Genomic DNA, 12,209 nt, shown 5'->3' with positions numbered 1-12,209 from the left:
TTTTTATGTATATTTGATTAATTCTATGAGTAGATCGGCATCAGGAAAACCAGAGTAAAATCAGCACCAAAGAGAGTTGATTTCAGATTGAGAGCTGGTTATAATACCTGACAGAAATCTGTTTCATCTGTTCGTATTAGATGAGGCTTGCATGTAGTGTCCTTCAATATTTGAGATTACGGAGAGCAAGATACAGAAGTGATTCAGAATAAGATGTGGTCGTGTCCTCAACTCATGCAAGTAGCAAACCTGAGACTGAGTTGCAACTGCGCTGTGCAATCATGCTAAAAATTTAAAATCTAGGGCATGGACACCTTAGATCGGGAAATGCAGTAGCCAGTTATATGCTAATATTAATTTTACTCTATGGCCATTCAATTTTCAGTATTTTAGTTATCCTCGCTTATTTGTCCATGAATCAAGAGAATTTTACTTGCATCATGGATGTTTTGCAGTGAAACTGCTATGTTTGATAGTGCTTCTTACCCTGAATCATAGAAGCTTGGCCTGACTGAAGGTGGATACAACTGACTATAATCAGAAACACTACAAATGGAATTGCAAAGTGGCCATAACATTGAACAAAATTATAGATTCTTAAAGTTGTTTGGCATCAGGGGATGTGCTTCAGTCTGGTGATCTGAAACTTTTTATATTATAAAAAAAAAAATCAAGGAAAAGCTTAATACGACCCATTCGAGTTGCTAACAGAAAGTTCTTGAAATCATCCTGAAGTATACTCATGCAGCTTCTTTCAAACATGGAGATGCAATTGACAGCACCTATATGTTGTGGTCCAGAACTGCTGGTCAGGAAGCAGTATCGAATGGAGATAACCAGTTCATCCAGGGATGATAAATACGAGCTCAAATTACTCAATTTTCAAACGGTAAATATTTACTACAAACTACAGAGCAGATAAAGTCAGGCGCAAAGCAGAATTCACTAATAGATGATTTACATAAAAAGTTGACCAGATTAGCTCCTGGTCTGTATATTGATTGAAACTCAGACCCGAAAAGAAATAAAAATGAGGGACAATTGAGCTAGTTTGGGAAGTTGGATTAATTATCTTCCAAAATTCCTTTTTATTCCTCAATAAATACTTTATAGAAACGAAAAGAAAAGAAAAGAGAAGGGGAGATTAATAGTAGAACAACATCTGATCCGGCTTTTCATGTGAACAGTAGAAGTTTAGAGAAGAGCAGACTGCCAAGAAGAATGAAGGTCACTAGATAAACCCAGATCAAGTAATCCTATCTTCTAGAGTGTTGCTGAGAGAGGCCAGTACAAAAGAAGCAAACTGATAAATTGGAAGGCTGGCAGATAACAAGCAGGTTGAGACCTGTGGGAGAATAATCATCAGCCGAATTGCGACCTAACCATCGGCAAGGTGAACAATAACAATCACAGGAATTCATCAGTCCAAAATCCAAAAATATAATGGAATTGTAGAAAAACAGAGTTGAACAAAAGCTTTAAGGTGAATATTCTTTGAGGAATTAAAGCTAACACCTGCTGGGCATAAACAGATTTACAAGTGAAACAAACTAAAGGAATGTAAACTCAAGCCAATTGGAAGAGGAAATTCATCTGTTCATATTCTTCAAGAGAAAGAAAACGACCTTACAAAATGGGCTAAAAACAACAACTAAATTAAGCTAGAAATTAGCAACAACTTAGCAACTACTTAGAAACCACCTAGCAACTACTTAGAAACCACTTAGCCACTAAAAAAACAATATAACATGTAATCCTGATAACTAGGAAGCTTAAAGACACGTAGCCAACTAATACCCAAAGAATAGGACAACAGATAACTAAAAAATTATTCAACAAACCCTCCTTTAAACTAAACTTTATATCAAAGTTCAGTTTAATAACTTCTCCAACATACAAACACCGAGCAACTTCCTTTGTTTCTGAAATGTTGACAACTTGAGAGGTTTGGTAAAAATATCAGCAATCTGGTCTTCACTTCTGCAGTAGACAAGATCAATGACCCCTTCTTTCACAAGGTCCCTCAAGAAATAATTCCTCACATCTACATGCTTGCATCTTCCATGAAAAACTGGATTCTTGGACATCTTAATTGTTGAGCTGTTGTCACAGAAAATAATAAGTGGTCCCTCTTGCTTGAAATGACATTCTTCAAGAATTCTTTGCAACCATATTGCTTGGCAAGCACATGAAGTTGCTGCTACAAATTCAGCTTTAGTTGTTGATAAAGTCACAATCGGTTGCTTTCTTGATGACCATGAAACAGCTGATGTTCCCATCATAAAAACATAACCAGATGTGCTCTTTCTGTCATCAAGATCCCTTGCAAAATCACTATATGTGAAGCCAAACATCTCTGACTTTTCTCCATTCTTATAAAATAAACCATACTCAGTTGTACCTTTCAAGTACCTGAGAATTCTTTTTGCTGCCAGGAGATGCATTTCCTTTGGACGCTCCATGTATCTACTGATAAGGCTCACAGCATGCATGATATCTGGCCTTGTAGCAGTTAAATACATCAAGTTTCCCACTATTTGCTTGTACAAAGTGCTGTTGACTTTCTTCCCTTCAGGATTTCTAACAAGCTTCATTCCTGCATCAATTGGTGTGCTGACAGGATTGCAATTCTTCATTCTAGACCTGTCCAAAATGTCTTGAACATACTTTTTCTGCGAAATAAAAATGCCTGCAGCAGATTGATTCACCTCTATTCCAAGATAATAATGCATCAATCCAAGATCTGACATCTCAAATTCAGCCATCATAGACTTTTTAAACTTATCAAACATAACCATATCATTTCCAGTGTAGATTAAATCATCTACATACAAACAGACAATAAGCATCTTCCCACCTTCTGATTTTATGAAAAGTGTATGTTCATAAGGACATTTTTCAAAACCTTCCTTCAGAAAATAAGATTCAATACGACTATACCAAGCTCGTGGGGCTTGTTTTAGTCCATACAATGCCCTTTTTAATTTATACACTTTATGCTCATTTCCAGCCTTAACATAACCAGGAGGTTGATGAATAAATACCTCCTCATCCAAGTCTCCATGCAAGAAGGCTGATTTAACGTCCAGTTGATAGAGTGGCCATGAATTCTGTGCTGCCAAAGCAATTACCAAGCGAATCGTATCATGCCTTGCAACCGGTACATAAACTTCTTTATAATTGATACCAAATTCTTGCTTGTAACCTTTGGCAACTAGACGAGCTTTGTATTTGTCAATCTCACCATTCTCCTTCAACTTTGTCTTGTAGACCCATTTTACTCCAATAGCCTTCTTCCCTTTTGGAAGTTCAGTTAACTCCCAAGTATTGTTTCTTTCAATAGCTGCAATTTCTTCATCCATTGCCTTCTGCCATTTGGATTCTTTGGTAGCCTCTTCAAAAACTGTAGGATCACGGTCGGAAAATAGAGCAAAATATGTCAGTTCTTCCTCATCAGATTGTTCAATTCCAGGTACTTCATAATCAATCATCCATGCTGGTCTTCTTCTGACACGTTGAGACTGCTGTCCTTCATTTAATTCAGCTTCTGGAGCTTGTGGAGTTGCTGGAGCTACTGGAATGATGCTCTGACTCCCTGGTGTTTGCTGCTCATTCTCCCTAGGTTGCTGCTGTTTTTCCTCTTCAATTTCCCCATTAAAAACAACTTGTATCTTCTGTTCAGCTTTGCCTTCATCCCATTCCCAGAATTTTCCTTCATCAAAAATCACATCCCGACTGATGATGATTTTCTTGGTGTTTGGATTGAACAGCTTGTATGCTTTGGAATGATTGCTAACACCAAGAAAGATAGACTTTTCTCCCTTATCATCTAACTTCTTCCTCTTCTCATCTGGAATGTGAGCATAAGCAATACAACCAAAAATCTTAAAATAATCCACACCTGGTTTTCTTCCGCTCCATGCTTCCTCAGGTGTCATATTTTGAACAGCAAAAGTTGGACTTCTGTTCAGAATATGAATGCTCCAGTTGACTGCTTCAGGCCAAAAATTCTTGGGAATGTTGCTTTTCTTCAAAAGGCTCCGCACCATATTTAAGATAGTGCGATTCTTCCTCTCACAAACACCATTCTGTTGGGGCGTATAGGCTGCTGTCAATTGCCTCTTGATTCCATGTGTCTCACAGAAATTTGCAAATTCTTGTGAGTTATATTCTCCTCCACAATCAGTACGCAGCACCTGTATTTGACTCCCTGCTTCCTTCTCAACAATTACTTTAAAGCTTTTAAAAGCCATTAAAGCTTCAGACTTTTGTTGTAAGAAGTACACCCATGTTTTTCTACTAAAATCATCAATGAAAGTAATGAAATAGCGTTTACCTCCATTGGAAACTGGATTAATTGGTCCACAAATATCAGAGTGTACAATCTCCAATAGCCTCCTTGCTCTGGTTGAACTCCCCTTTGGAAATGGATCACGGTGTTGCTTGCTAATAACACATTCTTCACAAACAATTGAGGGACTTTCAAAATTAGGCAGACCAGTCACCATGTTCTTTTGTTGAAGTTGCTTGAGACCACCAAAGTTTAGATGACCATAGCGAGAATGCCACAGCCAAGCCACATCATTTGTCTTTGCTGAGAAACATGACTGACTAGCACAATTTAGATGCAGATGAAACATTCTGTTAGCTGTCATTTTAACTTGAGCAATTAAGCCCAATTTGGAATCTTGAATCCAGCACACTCCATCTTTGATGATAATCTCATAACCCTTCTCTTGCAATTGACCAATGCTTAGCAGATTGGTCTTCAATTCTGGAACATAAAGGACATTAGAAATTTTTTGAGAGGCATTACCCTTCATTTGAATGATCACCTGTCCTTTTCCCATGACCGAGACTTTAGAATTGTCTCCGAACTTCACATTATCTCTGAAAGAATCATCCAAGGTGGAGAAAGCTGCCTTGTCTCCACACATATGATTGCTGCAACCAGTGTCTAAATACCACAGGTTCTTATTTGACCCTTCTCCAGCATGACATACCATCAGCAAGGATATTTCCTCCTCAGTTTCTGCAAAATTTGATTTTTCTCCTTCATTGTTAGGCAAATTAGCTCGACATTCAGATTGGTAATGCCCATACTTGTGGCACTGAAAGCACTCAACTTTGGACTTGTCTGCTGACTTTGGTCTATAGGAAATCTGAAATCTGCCACGCCCCCTTCCTCTTCCTTCAAAAAACTGAGTTTGCTGATTTCTTCCTCTACCTCTGCCTCTTCCTCTGTTTGATCTATTTGAAAATGAAGAAGAGGTGCCGATTGTGGCCTTTAAAGCTTGCTCATTCTGCTCTTGTCGATTCAGCTTCCTTTCATGTACCAGCAAGGAACTTTCAAGTTCTTCAAGTGACATTTCATCAAGATCATTTGCCTCCTCAATAGCACAGACAACAAAATTATATTTTGGTGTCATTGAACGCAGTATCTTCTCAACAACAGTAACATCTTGTGTCTTATCACCATGGGTCCTCAATTTGTTGACAATTGCCATTGTCCTAGAGAAATAGTCAGTAACAGTCTCACCCTCTTTCATTCGAAGTATTTCAAACTCCGAACGAAGTGCTTGAAGCTGCTGCCTCTTTGTTTTTGTGGTTCCCTGGTACTTTTTCTTCATTGAATCCCAAATTTGCTTGGAGGTATCTTTGCAAAGAATAGTCTCCAAGATTGTCCGATCAATTGCCTGAAAAAGATAATTTTTTGCTTTGAGATCCTTCAATTTTAAAGCCTCCAACTCTGCCTTCTGAGCTTCTGACATCCTAGCAGTTGGTTCTGCTACTCCAGACTCAACCACATCCCAATACTCTTTGGACCTCAAGAAATTCTCCATCAGCATGCTCCAATGATCATAGTGACCATCAAAGCGAGGAATTGCTGGCTGCACAAAGGTTTCAGACGCCATTAGCTGCTGCGTTTGGTCCCCTCAATGAACCTGCTCTGATACCAAATGTAGAAAAACAGAGTTGAACAAAAGCTTTAAGGTGAATATTCTTTGAGGAATTAAAGCTAACACCTGCTGGGCATAAACAGATTTACAAGTGAAACAAACTAAAGGAATGTAAACTCAAGCCAATTGGAAGAGGAAATTCATCTGTTCATATTCTTCAAGAGAAAGAAAACGACCTTACAAAATGGGCTAAAAACAACAACTAAATTAAGCTAGAAATTAGCAACCACTTAGCAACTACTTAGAAACCACCTAGCAACTACTTAGAAACCACTTAGCCACTAAAAAAACAATATAACATGTAATCCTGATAACTAGGAAGCTTAAAGACACGTAGCCAACTAATACCCGAAGAATAGGACAACAGATAACTAAAAAATTATTCAACAAGAATCATAGTTTTAGACAAGAAATAATGAATTAGCTACTGCCTTTTTCTGATTTACAAATGTAGTGTGTTGCTATTAGCAACCAAGAAGATAAATTAAAATCGTTACAGGTGGTTTCTAAAGTAATAAAAGATATAGAACAAATAAGGCAACGTATAATCTGCAAAGGCGAAAGATTTCATGCATGGGATTCTAAAGCAGATTACATATCAATACGAACTAGTCTGGGCTAGAGCTTTTTTATTTTTCAAGTATCATGTCAAGCAGAATAAGCAACAGTAGATTGACTTGTATGATTGCAAGGTATCCTTCCAAAGTTTATATTTAGGAATTAGCTTCAAAGTCTAATGGAGGAAAGAGCGGGCAAAGAAGCCGCCTCACCTGCATATGCGTCATAAATAAAGCTGTGAATGCCATTAATGTCGAACCTAAAGGAGAGCTAAGATGGAAGGGCGTTCTTGAGTTGCTTTGAGGAGAACATGATTAGTAGACCTGAGGTCTTGAAAGGATGATATCTTGTCTTCTCTCTCCTGTTTCCTTCATCTAACCATGTGATCTGTTCCAAATACAGTCAAGGCATAAAAATACTGTCCACCAATAATGCTAAATCTAAGTGTAATGACACATCGAGATAAGGACTAGAAGGAATGGACAACATAGGACTGCATAATATTTGTAAAAGTGCTTGCTGAATATCCTTGGATTGCTGAATATCTAGAGCGAAAATATAGATGATTTGCTTACTAGAAAGTAAAATCTCGAAGATTCGCCATCCAGAAACTATCACATCTTAGAGAACACAAAAAAATCTTAAGGGTTTGTTTGTTTGTGGTAATCTGCTAATATCTGAAAAATATATAGGGGATCCATCATTTATGTTACAATATCTGATATCACTTTCTTATTAAATATGATAATCTGACACGGCATTTATTTTCTAATGCCAAATTTCCTCCAACTAATGGGCCTTAAAAGTTTACCCAAAAAAAGAAAAATCTTAAAGATCACTTTCTTTAAATGTCTCATCCAAAAATGGCAAAGAAATCTATGACACATCATGCATCAAGTGATTATAAATATGAAGTCTTCTAGTCTATTTCACCACTAAAGCGGAGGTAAGCTTGACAACATAGCATTTCAATCTGTCATAGAAGAAGATGGCCAGGCTATCCTATCTTCTTCTAGTCCTCCTTGTCTTTGTATCAGGTACTTTCTAATCTTCTTCCATCTCTTTTAATCCATTTCCATCGAGCAAATTCAATTTTAGACAAATAACAAGATGTTTTCACAGAACTAGTTAAGCAATATTTTTTTGAGAAACAATTAGCCATGATCTATGGCTAATAGATATGAAGAGGAAAAATAAATGAGATCTCCAAAAGCTTTGCTCGATTGCTTTCCATTACATTTGTTTTGGAATCAGTTCACAAGTTCTATTCTTCCCCACAATCAGATTTTAATATTAGATATTCTGTTAAAATAATTAATCTAACTTCTGCTGGGCAGTACTCAGGCAGAATAATAGAAAGGAAAAACAAATATTGGTCTAGTTAACTTGGACCTTCCTTTCTAATTTTCTTCCTCCAGTACGCAAGTTTTTACAACAGATGACTGAAAAATATAACTCCATCTTCCCATGTGAGCATCATGCTCAGGTATTATTACCTTTACATGGCATAGCATATGAGTTGATAATTTGCTCCAAAATGAACCTATGAACCTACAAACATGTTCAAAAGTATGCATGGTCTAGAGAAGCCATGACCTCTCTTCGAAGTGGCAGTTACATTTTCCTTCATTTCTGGTTCACGATTGCAACCAAACCTAACTAGCAGCCCAATCAGTGATGGTCATTATAATGCAAGAATGGATTGTGTTGGAGGGGGTGGGGAGGGAGTAACAGCATATCATGGTTTCCAGCAGTGAAATCACAGAATCCTGGATAAATCTGTTATTCAAAATGATAATATTAAAATATATGATCACCATATTATTTTGATTATAAGATATTTAAATTATTGATAGGATATTGTTGGCAACCGCAAATTTAGCAACTCAAGGCCTCATCTATAAAAGTTAGCCGGAAAATATTATTTAGATTTTTTGGTCCTATATAAGTATGCAAGATCCACCAGTGCATAGTCAATATGGAATTATAAATATCCCCCCGTACTACTAAACATATGCTCATACAAGTCCTCATATACTTTTCTCTTTTAAGCTCTGATGTCGATTCAAATCCATTCACAAGTATCATAATCACAAACTCCATGATTAGCTTATGGTCAACTCAAATGGGCCTCTGTTATATAGTCCTCTAGACTACATGGGCCTTAGGCAAAGCCTGCTCTGATACTATTTGTAACAACATAAGACTTTATCCAAAAACACTAGCTGGAAAGTATTGTTTGGATTTTTTAGCTTGGTATAGGTAACCAAGATCTCCTCATAGGAAAAATTGAAAGAGTGTGCTAAATATTAGATAGTTAATTATCATCTGAAATGTGAAAAATACAAGCAACTTGAATCATTTCCAAGAGTTCCCATCCAAAATTCAGTAGAATTCTGTACTTGGAAAACATTCAGCAGAATTCTTGGAGTGGTCCCAATAAAATGCATTCCTTTTTACAAACGTTTTTTAATATACGCTTGAACATTTGGGTAGTGTTTTTATTTAACGCTTGTACTTTTTTCAAATATTTGAAGCTGAGATGATGATGCCAATGGTGGATGCTAAGAAGTGTATGGCTTACCTGGGTATCAACGGCAACTGTGACCCCAAAGAATGCTCTTGGGAGTGCTCTAAATTCTACGAAAATGGACGTGGATATTGTTTCTCATTTCCTCCTGGAAATAACAGCGCATGTGTATGCATGCATGACTGTTAATTGAGCAAATGCTATCTCCGCTGTGTTGAGAATAAGTAATCTTCTACCTATGATGATTTGAACTAAAGATATTGTGCGTATGAATAAAATTAAGACTGAACCTTCTTTCAGAGGTCTTACAATGTCATAATAGCTTCCCATCATGACATATATAGGCCCTCCCTCTTGTACTGCTCGACCAATTTCCGAGCTTTCAATACTATTACACGGGATGATGCCTCAGCTGTAACCTCCACAAGATGAAAGCTTTTTTCTACCAGGTCGTGTGTGTGAGAGATGGAGAGACCTTCAACAAATAACCATATAGATGTCTTCCCTAGTTCTCTTGCTTCGGGATACTTTTAATTCTTCACTAGTCCACGGTGCAAAGAAATCCGAGGCCCGGCCATAGAGGTTTTGGTAACACATGATTTCGCAAAAATAAAATCAGGTGATGTGGATGAGATCTGGTTTTAGAGCTGATAACATAAAAACACTATATTATATGGAATTTCAGGTTTCATAAATTACTTTGAAAGAGTGTCTAAGTAAAATTTTCAAGATCTGGAGGTTGAACCACGTACGTGTTTTTCTACTTCTAAAATACGCGCGCTCAAGGTTGCATGGGTGTTCAATCACTGTAGAAAGAACACAAAAATCACCGTTGAAATGCTTATGGTGCAAGAAAAAAAAGATGAAAGAAAGTTGCTTCTTCACGTTTCTCTCTCTAAAATACTGAAAAATTTCTCTGGAAGAGAAGTCTGGACGTGAATGCAGATGAGAGAGGGAGAGAGGGAGAAACCACTTCTTTCTTTCAACTATTCCTTCTCTCAATTTAAATATTAGATGATCTTGGTTGGGCTAGCCCATCATGGCGGCCCAACCAAGCCCCCAAACCAACAAGAACCTATTTTAGGTTTGATAAAAGACATAGCTAAATCCAAGATTTTGTAAGAATGTGGATGCACGTTGAGAATGTTTCAGAACATGCTATCTCCTTGTTTATCGGTGTTTGAAATTATTTTTTTAAAAATATAAGATCTCACTGCCCCATGTAAGTCCTGTATAACTAATTCATGAAAATAATAATATAGTATTAACAATAATAAAAATATTATTTTATAATATTTTAGTTTAATAATAAATATATTATGGTATTATAACTATGCAAAATGAAGCTTGCTATAATAATATAATACTATTTTATTATTATATATTATTATTGTATTATATTATATTATATCATGCTATATCATATTATATCGTGAGTATATCATATAGCATAGAGTATAATTATAATATTTATTATGTAATAGTGTTATGTTATTATAATACATATAAAGGAAGGTAAAATGCTAGAGGACTGTTGTGACGGAGATAAGAATAGGGGTCAAAATAGATCCATCCAGACCCATTTTTTTATCCAAAACTATCCTGATATGGATAGATATTTAAACATTCGACAAATATCCATATCCATATTCATATTCGTAAAAAAAAATAGATATAGATATAGATAAACAACAATCCGATCCGTATTCGAATATCTAATTCTATTTATAACTTTATTTAATTTTATATAGTACTTATAAATTTTAAAAAAAAATAAATGTCTATATGAAAGGATTGAAGGGCCTTCTCCTGTATCTTTTTTAATTCCAGCTTGTTCCATAGCTTGCTATTACCATCCTCCATCTTCTTGTTACACAGTTGCTTCTACGGTTGAAAGGATTGAAGGGCTTTCTCCTGTACTTTACTGCAGCTTGATGTATTCATGCAACATGCCAAGACTAGCTATGAGAAAACTCGAGTTACTTGGACTCAAGCAAGCCCTGAAATGCCGGCTAAAGATCATTACTAGTTCGCAGTTATCATGTCAGAAAATCCAGAAGGTGGGTCTGGCATGACCACCTAACTTTTTTTTTCCCCTTCTATATTATGAGATGAGCCTTTGATAGAAGGCAAAATGGATCATTCTACTCCAGCATGGAACCACCCAATTTCTGCCGAGCGGGCCAGGCCTCGGCCTCGCTAAGAATCGAGCCGACCTCGGGCCCTGCTGAAGGCCGAGCCGACCTCGGCTAGAGGCCAGGCCGACCTCAGACCCCGCCGAAGACCGAGCCGACCTCGAAACCCACTGAAGGTCGAACCGACCTCAACCCTATCAACCTTGATCCTGTCGAAGATCTCGTGGATCCTCAGCACAAAGAAAATAGTTCCTCCTCAAGGCCTTATCTAGCCTACCTCAACGGTTCTGCTCGTCCTGCCCGGGCGGCCGAGCAGCCAGATTATACCACGTGGTAGACCCAGAAGCTCCCTCAGCATATTTTTCTGGATCGTGGTATTAAAGGCCGATCATCATGATGGCCGCCTCAGGGGCCGAGCATTGATGTTTGGCCCCTCGCATACCATTAGGTAACGCCTCAAGAAGGAGCGTGCACACAACGCATTGAAGAGCTCCCTTAATTACTTCTGCTTGGAATGATGTGGCGGATCCTCAGAACAAATCTGAAAAGATTTCTCCCGAATCCTCCGCCCGTGGAATTGATCTCCGTGATTCACGTCGCTTCCAGCTAATAGCCAGTTGATCACAACTTAGCCTAAGACTTCAGATAACGGCCAAGATCCTCACCCTATAAAAAGGGAGTAGCGAAAAGCCCCCAGTAAGCCAGAAAAAGCCATTAGAAGCAATACAAAGCAATTCAAAATATTCGGAAAACCCTCCAAAAACTCTGCTAACTTAGCCATTAGAGGGCCTTCGCCGGAATCGCCGGCCAAGGCTTTGTGTAGGTACCCCGGAGCACAGGAGGTAGCTCCCTTTCTCCTCTTTCTATGTACCGACCGGCATCTTCTTGGCTTTCTCCGACGTGGTCACCCTCAGGCCGAATTTCAACCACAACATTTGGCGCTAAAGGAAGGGTCTGAGTCGTGATCATAAAGTTGAGGAGTCGAGGAGCTTCTAATGCATCGAGGCACCGAGCACCAACTCCCAG

The sequence above is a fragment of the Phoenix dactylifera genome, chromosome 15 (assembly GCF_051530095.1).
Source record: "Phoenix dactylifera cultivar Ajwa chromosome 15, Ajwa_hap1_PhDact_Kaust_v1.1, whole genome shotgun sequence".
NCBI classification, from domain to species: domain Eukaryota; kingdom Viridiplantae; phylum Streptophyta; class Magnoliopsida; order Arecales; family Arecaceae; genus Phoenix; species Phoenix dactylifera.
The sequence above is the reverse complement of the archived record's forward strand: the minus strand, read 5'-3'. Positions refer to the sequence as shown.